Source organism: Hordeum vulgare, chromosome 3H, assembly GCF_904849725.1.
Source record: "Hordeum vulgare subsp. vulgare chromosome 3H, MorexV3_pseudomolecules_assembly, whole genome shotgun sequence".
Taxonomy (NCBI): Eukaryota; Viridiplantae; Streptophyta; class Magnoliopsida; order Poales; family Poaceae; genus Hordeum; species Hordeum vulgare.
The window spans coordinates 462,780,416-462,793,471 of record NC_058520.1 but is presented as its reverse complement, the minus strand read 5'-3'; positions in this window follow the sequence as shown (position 1 = coordinate 462,793,471).

Genomic DNA, 13,056 nt, shown 5'->3' with positions numbered 1-13,056 from the left:
CTTCCACTGCCATCTTGATTTGGTGATATCCGGAATAAGCGTCCAGGAAACACAAACGCTCGCATCCCGCCACTGAATCAATGATTTGATCGATGCGAGGAAGGGCGAAAGGGTCCTTTGGACAGGCTCTGTTAAGATCTGTGTAATCAATACACATGTGGAAGGTGTCGTTCTTCTTGAGCACCAGGACCGGGTTAGCCAACCATTTGGGGTGGAAGACCTCTACGATGAATCCAGCGGCCAAAAGACGGGCGACTTCTTCCCCAATTGCCTTGCATCGTTCCTCATTGAACCTATGAAGATATTGGTGAATCGGCTTTGCTTTTGGGTCAACATTAAGATGGTGCTCAGCGAATTCTCTTGGTACACCAGGCATGTCAGAAGGTTTCCATGCGAAGATGTCCCGATTCTCACGGATGAATTCGATGAGCGCGCTTTCCTATTTGGGGTCCAGACCTGCCCCGATAGTGAACTGCTTGGTTGAGTCGCCACGGACGAAATGCACTATCTTAGTGTCATCCGTTGGTTTGAACTTGAGGGGCGGCTCAGCGTCTGTTGTTGGCTTCTTTAGAGGTGACATATCTGCCTGGCCTGGTGATATTTGAGATCTTCTGCAGCGGAGGCGACTTCTGCGTAAGCCGCAGCCCCTTCCTCACACTCTCTTGCAATCCTCCTGTCACCATCAACCGTGATGGGCCCCTTAGGACCAGGCATCTTGAGTTTAAGGTAAACATAGCAGGGGCGAGCCATGAAACGGGCGTAAGCCGGTCGCCCAAACAACGCATGACAGGGGCTCTTTAACTTGACCACCTCAAACATAAGTGACTCACTCCTGTAATTGGATGTTGTTCCAAACGCAACTGTGAGTTTAACCCGGCCTATGGGGTATGCCGATTTGCCTGGGACAATTCTGTGGAATACCGTGGTTGACGACATTAAATCTTTCTCCAGCAGGTTCATCCTTCGAAAAGTGTTGAAGTATAGTATGTTGATGTTGCTACCACCATCCATCAGTACCTTCGATAAGGTATATCCCCCGACTTGAGGAGCCACGACCAACGCTAAGTCGCCTGGGCTGTCAACTCTAGGCGGGTGATCCTCCCTACTCCATGATATAATCTGCTCGGACCAGTGGAGGTACCTAGGGAGTGCCGGCTTAGATACACTGTACGCTCGGTGATTCACCTTTTTATCATGCTTGCAGGCATTGGTGGTGAAGACGTGGTATTGCCCGTTGCTTAATTGTTTGGGATTGTTGCGGAACCCGCCTTGATCATCTTGCCCCTGTGGAGCCCCCTGTGGGGGTGGCTGTTGAAAAACCCCGGGCGGGTTATACCGCCGTTGGTTATGCACTGGATACTGGCCGCTGCTTGGCTGCGAGCCGCCCTGAGCCCCCAGTTCGGGGAAGCCGCCGAACGGGTTCTGGCGTTGATTAGGTGCATCAAACTGTTCCTGCCGTTGGTCCGGGTCACCGTTTTGCCCTTTTTTGATCGCCTCCGCCAGAAATTCCCGCATCACGTAACAGTCCTCCCACGAGTGAATCGTTGGTCCGTCCGCCATGGCATGGTGCGGGCAGGGGCCCTTGAGTATCTCGTTATAATTGCCCGGCTTCTTGCCACTGTAACCCCTCTTCTTCTGGCGCTGGTTGCCGTCGTTGGCATTGGTGTTGGCGACGAAGTCCGTGGATTCTTCCTGCTGCCTTCTCTTGTCGTTCCCTCCGTGATTATGGCGGGCGCGTCCCTGAAGCCGGGTATGATTTTTGGATGACTCGCCTTTCCTCGGCGAGTTGACCTTGCCGCCATCCTCTCCTGGATCTTTGGTATCGTCCGCCTCGGCGTACCTAGTGAGGGTGTCCATTAGTTCCCCCATATCCTGGACCTTTCGCTTGAGTCGTCCCAACTTCTGTACCAAGGGCTCATAGTGGCAGTTTTGCTCCAAGATCAGCACAGCCTGAGTCGCCGTGATGCCGTCCGACGAGTGAATGATTTCCGTGACCCGCCGCGTCCAGTGGTTAGCCGACTCATCATGGCGCTAAACGCAGTGTTGTAAATCGACTATTGTCATTGGGCGCTTGCAAGTTCCCTGTAAGTTTTTGATGAAACGCTCTTTCAATTCAGCCCAAGTTTGAATGGAGTTGGGGGCAGGTTTTTCAACCAAGTACGCGACGTTCCCTCGAGCATCATTGTGAAGTACCTGGCGCAGATCGCTTCGTTTACATCGAGCATGTCCATGGCGATTTCGTAACTCTCAACCCATGATACCGGCTCAAGGTCCGGGGTGTAGTTAGGTACCTTTCTTGGTCCCTTAAAATCCTTCGGCATTCGCTCGTTGTGAAGGGCGGGGGCCAAGCATGGCACCCCTACCTGCCTGCCGCCTCCAACAAGCGGTGTTGGACCGGTTTGAATGTCCGGGTGATCCCGACCCAGCGGGTCCCGATGGTCAGGCGGGTTAACCTGGGGAAGGGGTCGCGGTCTGCTGGTTATGGCGGGCTGGTCCTCTAGCCGGCTCCTGGTGCGACTTGCTTAGGGGGTGGAGTGCAGCCGATCGAGGCTGTGCGAGAATTGGGCGTTTTGAACCACCACCATCTTTAACATCTCAATGGTGTTCCTTGCTTCTATTTCGGCCGGGGTGTTTCCATGAATCGGAAGGGATTCTAAATGGCGAGTCGCAGCGAGCACGTTGTCCACCGGGTTGGAAAAGTGACCCCGAGGTGTCTGGAATCGAGGGACGCGATCAACCGCTGGCTGAAACGGCGGGTTTGGCGGCTGGCCCGGCCCTCCTCCCGGAGCGTCTCCTGCCCTGGGAGTGTGTGGATTGTCGAATAGGCGGGTAGGGTTGAGATCAGGAGGCAAACGCCCCTGGTGCCTCTGCTGATGGACAGCGTCAGATGTGCGCTGATGCCTCTCGAGCCGCCAGTTTTCGGTGTTCAAGCGGGCTGTCTCAGCGGTGATTTGAGCTTGCCGGGTCTCGATCCTGGCGGCTTCTGTTTTAGCGTCTTGCTGAGCCTTTGCCACCCCATCTATTAGCTTTGTCAACTCGGCATTTATCGTGTCCTGGTTTTCTGCTGTTACAAGGGTCGCCATGAGCCTTGTTATCTCCGCCGCCAAATCGACCAAGATCGCAGCTGGGCTTCTGGATGATTCGCCAGTCCCATCGTTTCCTGTAGGGTTTGGCGGGGGCTGAGTTGCCCCTGCCATGTAAACAGCGATCTGACGGCGGGTCCGGTCGAGAACCTCGGGGTCCATTGCCAATGATAGGCCTCCGAGGCAACCCCCATGTAGAGACTGAATTGAATCTGAGTCGCCCAAGGATGATTCGTCATCAGTGTTGACCGGCGTGGTCTCCTGAGTCGCCGATCGTTCTCGTTCCTCAGATCCCTGTGTGAAACCAACAAAGATCGGGCGGGTTAGATTTGGCGTCGCGACAGGGCGGACATACCTGGCCGGCTCGACGATGTCGGTGAAGATGTCCGGCTCAGGCATAGGCGATCCAACCATGCCGACAAACACGTTGATCTTGCCGAAGGGGATTCTATATCCGGATTCGATTGAATCGGCCTCGGGCCCCCACAGCAAGTTATTGATGTAGTACTTCCCGCGGCGGCTCCGAGTCATGAGCCCCGCTGCGTAGCTCCCTAACCCTGGTAGGGCTCCCTTTGAGAACTCAACTCCACCGTGCGCAGGCCCCATGGTGGGCGCCAACTGTCGTGGTTTTGTCACGGCAGATGTCCTCGTGAAAGGACTTAGTGTTGGAGCCATCGCGCCTTGGTGGTGACTCAAAGGTGTTGAACGGGAGCGAGACAGAGATTTACCCAGGTTCGGCCCCTTGTGAGGAGGTAAAAGCCTACATACTCTTTTGTGTTGTATTGATGGTGTTTCGATTACATGGAGAGCGTAACTCGCCTGACCTAGCACTCGATGATTTCTAACCTCCCCTCTCCTCCCCTTGGACTCGCCTTTATATTCAGGTCAAGCCCTTAGGGTTTACAAGAGTCGTTACCATCATGCAAGTCATGATTCTTTCTATCTCTAAGCCGCCGTGCTTCCCAAGACTTAGAGATCTTCCCAATAATAGATTCTCCACGTGGATCCTGAACCGCCGTCTAGCTCCTGTGCTTACGAGCCAAAGCTTGAATCACCAAAGGATGAGTCGCCCGCTTGATGACCGGCCCAATTAGGGCGGGTCACACAACAGATAATATCCCCAACAGTTTTCGAGGCAGAGGGGGTTGGCTGCCTACAAATTAGGAGGGAGTCTATTTATAGACAAAGGGGGGGCTAGGTTTAGCGAAATTTCTTCCTGGATCCAACCGCGCAGTCAGAATCGGACAATCTCGAACGCGGGGACGGGTAAGTGGCTGTGTAGAGTAGTTATCCGGAGACGAGAGGGAAAACGGGCGACCCGGCAACGAGATATAAAACACCGAAAGACGTCCGACGATAGACCGAATACGGTGCCGCTACGGTCGACCGTTCGGGTACCACACGGACTCCGATTGCAACGAAATTTGACAGGCGGCCTACCTTTATTAAAATAAGACCGCACGTCAAGATCCAACCCAATCGGAGAAAGTTTTACACAAACTTTTAAAACAAGGTTTCAACGATGCCGCGGGCGCGTGCGAGTGCGGTCGGGCTCAGAACAGACAACGACGAGAACCGGCAACTAATAACGGATGCAACTTTTGAAAACTGGCGGCAACGGAATGCCGATGCAATGCAGATGATGTGCAAGATGTGATGATGATGCGACAAATGAAAATAAACACACGACAAAAACGGAATAGAAGGGGAATCTTCTGGAACGTCGGTCTCGGGCTGTCACAACTCTCCTACACTAGAAGAGGATCTCGACCCGAGATCCAACAATGAATGGGGAAGAGGATGAGAAAGCAAGAGGTAAACTTAATTGCTTCTTAGACCAACGAGTGAAACCAACGATCCTTGAAGGTTGCAAAGAGACGTAGAATGATATGAGAAACACGCAAGAATTCACGGGAAATTTCGGCAGCACTTTGGTAGCAAAAGGGGACAAAAATTCGATAAGATGGGAAAATTAGACAAGATTCATAACAAACAACTAAATAGAACAAGGGAACATCATGATCTTGATAGAACAACATGATTGACCCAAAAGAGCAACATCGCCATGCCTTCGGAACAAGAGAATAGAACTAGATCATTGGGAACAAAGAAAGAATAAGAGAATGACAACTACTATCACAAGAATCTTGAAGAACTCGTGAGAATGGATTGAAACCTTGATGAACCACCATGAAGGACCTTCGTATACAAATGAATGATGCAAAGATATGAATGTAGAAAAGAATAAGATTATGACCTTGCCAAGATTTAGATGAAGCCTCACAAAGAGATACTTAAAAGAACTTGGAACTCCGGAAAAGAAAGATAAGCACATGGGAAAGAATTGATATCATGAGCCACTCCGGAAGAAGAATTCAGATCTCTATGAGCAAGAATAAGAATTATGTTATGCTTATCCTTCATAAAGTTTAATTGATGACAAGCTACAGATTTAGCGTACCACTTATTCTTCTAGAAATGATTGAGGAGATATATGAGCACAAATTATAAGAAATTTTCAAAGAAGCACCGGTGAGAATTGAAATGAATGAGGCAACCATGAATGAATGGAGATACATGAGAATGAAGAGATCATGAGCCACCTGAGAGAAAAATTTAAACAAGACACCAGAATAAATGAGAGACGAACGAAGAGACAACAATTGAGAAGAATTGAGGATGAAAGCTGAAAGCTGAGAACGAAGAATCTTCTGAAATGATGGCCTTCGAAGGATCAAGAAATGAACACAACATTGAAATGCACCGAATAGCAAGAAAGGGATTACTCATGATTGGAAATAATTCAAGATGATGACATGAAGATGAAATGATGAATCTTCAAGAGAATGAACCATGATTTGAGAAAACACCCCTTCGAATCTTCAATGGAGAGAATGACAAGAAGAACCTCACCAAGAATAACTGAGACACTCCGGACTAAAGAAGAATGAAAGGTTGAGCCGAATATGAGAATTAATTCAAATTGATCTTGAAGAAGGGATATGACTGATGAAATTCATACTTATGTCATAGTTGAAAAGAATTAAAGATCTCCGGAAAGATTACAAGAGCTATAAAAGATCCTGGGAAGAACCTGTGGGTTATGGGCCCACTCAAAGAAACCACCATTGAAAAGATTGTCAGAAAGAGAGATATTGCACCGGTATAAAGAAAACTAGATGAGGTTGAGCACCTCGAAATAGTTGAAAGGATTGGAAACAAGAATCTATGAGATAACTTCAGCACTCCAGATGGAATAGAGAGAAATGACAATAAGAAGACTGATGAGAATTCCAACATGGAAAGAATTACAAAGATGAAAAGGATATGATGAACACGGACAACTAAATTGAATTCACCGAAAAAGATTACAAGATTGAATAAAAGGGCGGGAGGGCGGGGAAAAACAAAGACAACTTGGGACAGATGAGATGAACTCCGGAATAAAATGAGAGAATGATCTTGCAAAATTGGAGAGGATTGAGTTCACTTGAAGAGAAGCACACCGGTTGGAAAAGAATTAACATCACGACTCCGGTTGATAAGAATTGATAAGACAATTGATTAAGCAAAAGGATTAGCACTCTCATATGAATATGAGAACACTGCTACAAAAGATATGAAATCATCACTTGACATCGAAGCAACTTGAATTACCAAACTCCAACAAAAACAAAGGGATGAGGCTTATGAAACAAGCCAGAACAAACTCATGAGAGAGATTTTCGTTCGATATTTTCGTGGACAGGATCGCACTGGCTCGATCCTTACAGTAGCCATCCTGTGCAAGGCAGTGCATACGACATACGAAGCATCCCCGAGTTGTAGCGAGCTACAAGGACTCTTAAGATACAATGAGAACTGCTGTAAGATGACCATGAACAAACGAATCCACTAGATGTCGAACCCCAACCTAACATCATGCATTTGTTGGAAGATTGTCCTATAAGTAACTACTTGAATTCCCACCTAAGAACTCCCGAAATATCTGGTCATGCAATCTGGTATACGGATACAAGGAGTAATATTTCACACAACTCCTATACTAACCCGTCCAGTGTATCACATCCATCAACACATAACCAGAATCTTGGAACTTCATCTCCTACAGACCCTCGTGATCACAATGATACAATGTATGGCAGTACCCCCGAACAATCTGCACCAATACTGGGGACATCGGGGTTATCTCGCCACTACTAGTATTGAAGCAATTACGAACATCCTTCGTTCTGAGATACTAAGAAATCTGAATGATAATGATGTGCTCGAGAATCCCCTGGAACTCAACTCCCCGGAAGAAATCAAGTCAGACAGGAGGCACCAAGACAGAACTCCGTCACATCGGCATCATATATGTTCCAAAAATATCCGCGTGTTCCTAAAAAACATTTGAGTGAGAAGAGGAGTAGAATTAAAATTCCTAAGTCTTGAATCATACCAGAGCATAGAAGAGGAGAAAAAAAGAAACCTACTCTCCGATATAACTAAGACTCAAAATAGTTTTTCCCTAGACTCGACTCGGCCAAGTTCAATCAATCAAGGGGGCTCCTAGGTCGGTACTGCTCTGATACCAAATTGTCACGCCCAAGATGTGATCCTATCCTCAATTTGGCACGAGGGCCTCGTCAGGGATAGAAGCGCATCTCATCGTTTCGCAAGAATGGATATCATTATAAGTACATGTACTGAAAAGATGAGATACATAGAATTGGCTTACACTCGCCACAAGCTACATCAGAGTCACATCAGTACAATACATAAACATCATGAATAGGAGCAGGGTCCGACTATGGACGAAAACAAACGAAAAAAGAAGAACGACGTCCATCCTTGCTATCCTAGGCTGCCGGCCTGGAACCCATCCTAGATCGATGAAGAAGAAGAAGAAGAAGAAGAAGCAACTCCAAATGAGCAATCAAGGCGCTCGCGTCAAATAACCTTTACCTGTACCTGCAACTGGTGTTGTAGTAATCTGTGAGCCACAGGGGACTCAACAATCTCATTTCCAAAGGTATCAAGACTAGCAAAGCTTAATGGGTGAGGTATGGTTAAGTGGTGAGGTTGCAGCAGCGGCTAAGCATATATGAGGTGGCTAAACTTACGAGTACAAGAAATAAGAGGGTGAAGATCTACGCATAACGGACGTGAACTACTGATGATCAAATGAATGATCCTGAACACCTACTTACGTCAGACAAAACCCCACCGTGTCCTCGATCGGAGAAGGATCTCGCGAAAGAGACAGTCACGGTTACGCACACAGTTGGCAAGTTTTTTTAATTAAGTTAACTTCAAGTTGTCTAGAAGTTAAACAAAGTTTCCAGGTTGCCACATAACCGCGGGCACGGCTTTCCGAAAGATTTAACCCTGCAGGGGTGCTCCAACTAATCCATCACAAATTACCACAAGCTGCATAGAAATCCTCGATCACGAAGCTCGCGATCTCGTCGGACTCCTTAGTGGAAAACCTCAACTCTGAGATTACCCAAAGCATCACCGGAATCCCGATGCACAAGATATCTCGTCAAAGGTAAAACTACTCCAGCAAGTCCATCCGACGTGTCGACGATCCCGATAGGAGCCGCGTATCTCGTTCTCCGGACATGACGGCTAAGCACAGCGTACGGTGGCCTGATAGAAATCTCCCAAGTTGCCCCGGGTTGGCCCCGCAAACGTCTCTAGTTTTGGACCGACACCATCAGCACTGGCCCCCTGTATTATGTAAATTACTCCTCGGGTTCATGACCCCCTATGCTTTCAGTATTAACAAAATTATTATGTTGGGCAAATGTAGTACCAATTTTGGGCCTTGCCAGACCAACTTTAATCTAAAACAAAATATCAAGGGGGTCCCCATAACAACCCCGATCGTGTTAGGAGCGCTCAATTATGGAACATAACACCGGTAGCCGAAACTAAGGGGGCAAAGGTGGAACAAAACACCAGGCTAGAAAGGCCAAGCCTTCCACCTTTTACCAAGTTTATAGGTGCATTAAATTAAATAGCATTTAATAGGGTGATATAACAAGGAACCCATGTTTTCACATGGAAGCAACTGCACCTACAACTAGCAACGCTAACACATGGTTAAGCAAGCAGTAACATAGCCAATCAGTGGTTTGCTAGGTTGTGAATGGGTTGAAGGTTTTCATGGCAATGTTGGGAGGATGATATTTAACATGTGGTAGGCAACAAGACATAACTGATAGAAGCGGTAAAACTAGCATGGCAATGATAGTAATGGTATCTGGGGAAATGGTCATCTTGCCTGAGATCCCGCTTGGAAGAAGAATGACTCCGAGAAGCAGACGAACCGATGTAGTCGAACTGGTCCTCACAATCCGACACGCTTGCGGAACTCTATCGAGACGAAGCAAACCGGAAACAAGAACCAACACACGATATTCACCACACAATGCACATCACATATGATGCATGAATAGCTGAATACATGCAAGTCACGGCATGTCAGTTCACAACAACCAAATACTACACATCAAGTGAAGTTCAATATGCAACGAGTTGCATATTGATGAAACTCCACATACGAGTTATTTAGTTCTATCCCGATTAGGGACACTGCAACATTAAATGTGGTTAAACATGTCAAGAGGTGAAGCGTAATTAATCTACCTATCTAGGCAATTGAAATGAGGTCGGATATGACATATAGCACCTCCGAAACGACCTCACATGTTAATTTACAATTCTTTTCAGATCTGAACTAACACGTTTAAATGTTTGTTAAACAGCAAAACAAATAGGTTCACGTGATTCTACGCGTCGTTACAAGCAATTTACACATAGAGAACATCTCCAACGGAGCTACGGATCAAAACATACAAGCACCGCAAGATATGATGCCATGAATGTAATATGTGTGCAATGACAGTCCCAAGCATTTCAAAACACATAACCACCAAGATAATATGAAACTACACGAGATTCTAAGAAAGTTTCATATAGGACACTATCAAAACGGAGCTACGGTTCAACAACTACAAGCTAAACAAGAAATCACTACAATCTGCCAAAATCGGCCACATAGCATTTTCTACACCCCACAACTACGAGCTACACAAATCCAAATGGCTCCAACAAGGCATGAGACGATAGAGGGCAAGAATCACTACAACAAACAACTAATAACACCTAGCATGGGAGCATGGATCTCTAGGAAAAGAAGTCACAAAATGGCTTCGCACACACAGTTTCGGACTTAGTGAAAATAACACTTCATGAAAGTGCAATTTTCGATCTGAAGGCATATTGACAGCAGCAAAACCATAAGCTACAGGACTCCAAATGGCATGAAAATTCGCAGCATTCTAGAGAATCCTAAAGTCTACAACTAACTCCATTGCACCAACCTCAAAAGAGCTACAGATCACCAGATAAACTCATGCAAAGACAGCAACAAGATATAACGGATTTCAGACTTAGAAATATTTCAGCATCTCCAAATCAGCACTATTTCCTAGCAAGTTGAGAGCAAGCAAACCACACCTAAACATGAATTTATATTGCAACCAAAATTACCAGGGGCTAGACTAAACATCAAAGGGCAACTCTCTAGTTTGCAACTCCTTCAAACGAAGCATGGATTAAATCACACAAAATAGACAAGAGGGCAACATGGAAAAATATCATGCGAACTAACTTGCTCAAAAGCTAAAACTAAATACACAGATAAATCCTATGGATTTTTCTACCCTGAAAACATATATAACATGTGGGGTTGCAACATAAAAACAACGCCACACGTATATGCGAGAATAAGTCCTAAACGCGAAAAATAAACTAGCGACTAAACCCTACATGCAAAAATGCCAACGACTACTCTAAAATACAAGGCAAAGAGGTTCCTAAACATGAACATTTTATCTACGGGGTTTGAGCAATCCGGACACGCACGAAAAAAATAAATACGGAACGAATCCTATTGGGACAGCACGTAAAACTATGCATTTGGTGGTTCAAACTACTTCACACATGCATGCAAGTTACAAAAACATAATCTACGTGCAAAACTACACAATTTACATATACCACACGTTCCGATCTGACACACGGATAAAAAGTTACGGGCGTGCTAATATATATATATATTTCCTAAAATAACTAATTCGAAAACTATAAAATAAAAACCTATTGGGCCGAAACTACAGCAGATGCATGAGCGCGACATAACTAAAAGGCGCTCAGGGCGAGGAATAGGCAGGCTTACCTTGGCTTTGGGCCGGCTGGGTGGAGGGGGCACTGGGCCGAAGCGGTGGGACGAGCTGGGGGCGAAGCGGGACTGGGCCGAACAGGGGAGGAGGCCGCGCCCAGCTGGGCCGGCTCGGGCAGGAGGCCCACGCGGCCAGGGGCACTCCCTCGTCTCTCCCAAGCAAAGCCAACAGCACGGCCGCGGCGCACCAGGAGCGGGGAAGCGCGGGTTCCAGGGCGGCGGGGCCGACGGGAGGCGGCCAGCGGGGCTACGCCGCAGGACGACGCGACGGGAGGCCGGGATCTGGCGCGGGCGGCGTAGGACGGCCATGGTGGCAGCGGCTTGCAGGGCTCGGCCGGCGAGGAAACCGGGGGGAGCTCCGGCGAGCTGTAGGGGGCGCGGGGTTGCCCGCTCCGGCAGCTGGGACGCAAGGCGGCGGCGCGAAGGAGGCGCTCCGGCTACCGGCGAGGTACAGGAGCACGGGGAGATCAGGCTCCCGATATGGAACTCGGCTGGTGGATGGGCCTATCGGGCCCGATCTGGGTTCGGCGGGCCCGGCGTCTGGAGGGGAGAGAGAGAGGTGGGAGGCTGCGCTAGGGTTAGGTGAGGGCACGGTTTTCGAGGCAGAGGGGTTGGCTGCCTAAAAATTAGGAGGGGTCTATTTATAGACAAAGGGGGGGGGCTAGGTTTAGCGAAATTTCGTCCCGGATCCAACCGCGCGGTCGGAATCGGACAATCTCGAACGCGGGGACGGGTAAGTGGCTGTGTAGAGTAGTTATCCGGAGACGAGAGGGAAAACGGGCGGCCCGACAACGAGATATAAAACACCGAAAGACGTCCGACGATAGACCGAATACGATGCCGCTACGGTCGACCGTTCGGGTACCAGACGGACTCCGATCGCGACGAAATTTGACAGACGGCCTACCTATATTAAAATAAGACCGCACGTCAAGATCCAACCCAATCGGAGAAATTTTTTACACACACTTTAAAACAAGGTGTCGACGATGCCGCGGGCGCGTGCGAGTGCGGTCGGGCTCAGAACAGACAACGATGAGAACCGACAACTAATAACGGATGCAACTTTTGAAAACTGGCGGCAACGGAACGCCGATGCAATGCAGATGATGCGCAAGATGCGATGATGATGCGACAAATAAAAATAAACACACGACAAAAATGGAATAGAAGGGGAATCTTCTGGAACGTCGGTCTCGGGCTGTCACACAAGTCCCGGAGGACCAGACCGGTGTTGCGATGGAGGCTATGATTTAGGCAGAATTGATGATGCAGCAAGCCATAGGAGCTTATGATGCAGTTCACTCGGTGTACAACGATAGCTTGGTGCTCTCAGAGGACATCCGAGTAAGTGCGACAGTAAATTTGAACTCTGACTTTCCACCCACTAGGGTTTAATAGTGTCGCACATTTGTTGTTTCTGTTCCAGTGGGGTCACACAGAGTGAACCCACTAGGTGTAGTCCCCAAGACCGTTGTCAAGTGCTTGCACCGGCAGGGGTCTGATCGGTAGTAATCTTTTCTCTATGATTTTGACTCGGTCCGGGCTGACCCGATCGAGTGTTCTAGAAACCACTCGGGTCACTTCGAGTGAAACCACTTGGTGTAGTCCCCGGGACCGCTGTCGATTGCTTGTATCGGCAGGGGTCTAATCAGCAGACGCATGATTTTTCCTTGATCTTACTCGGCCAGAATGGATCTGGTCGAGTGTTTTTTGGATCCAGTGGGTGCACGCTAAGTG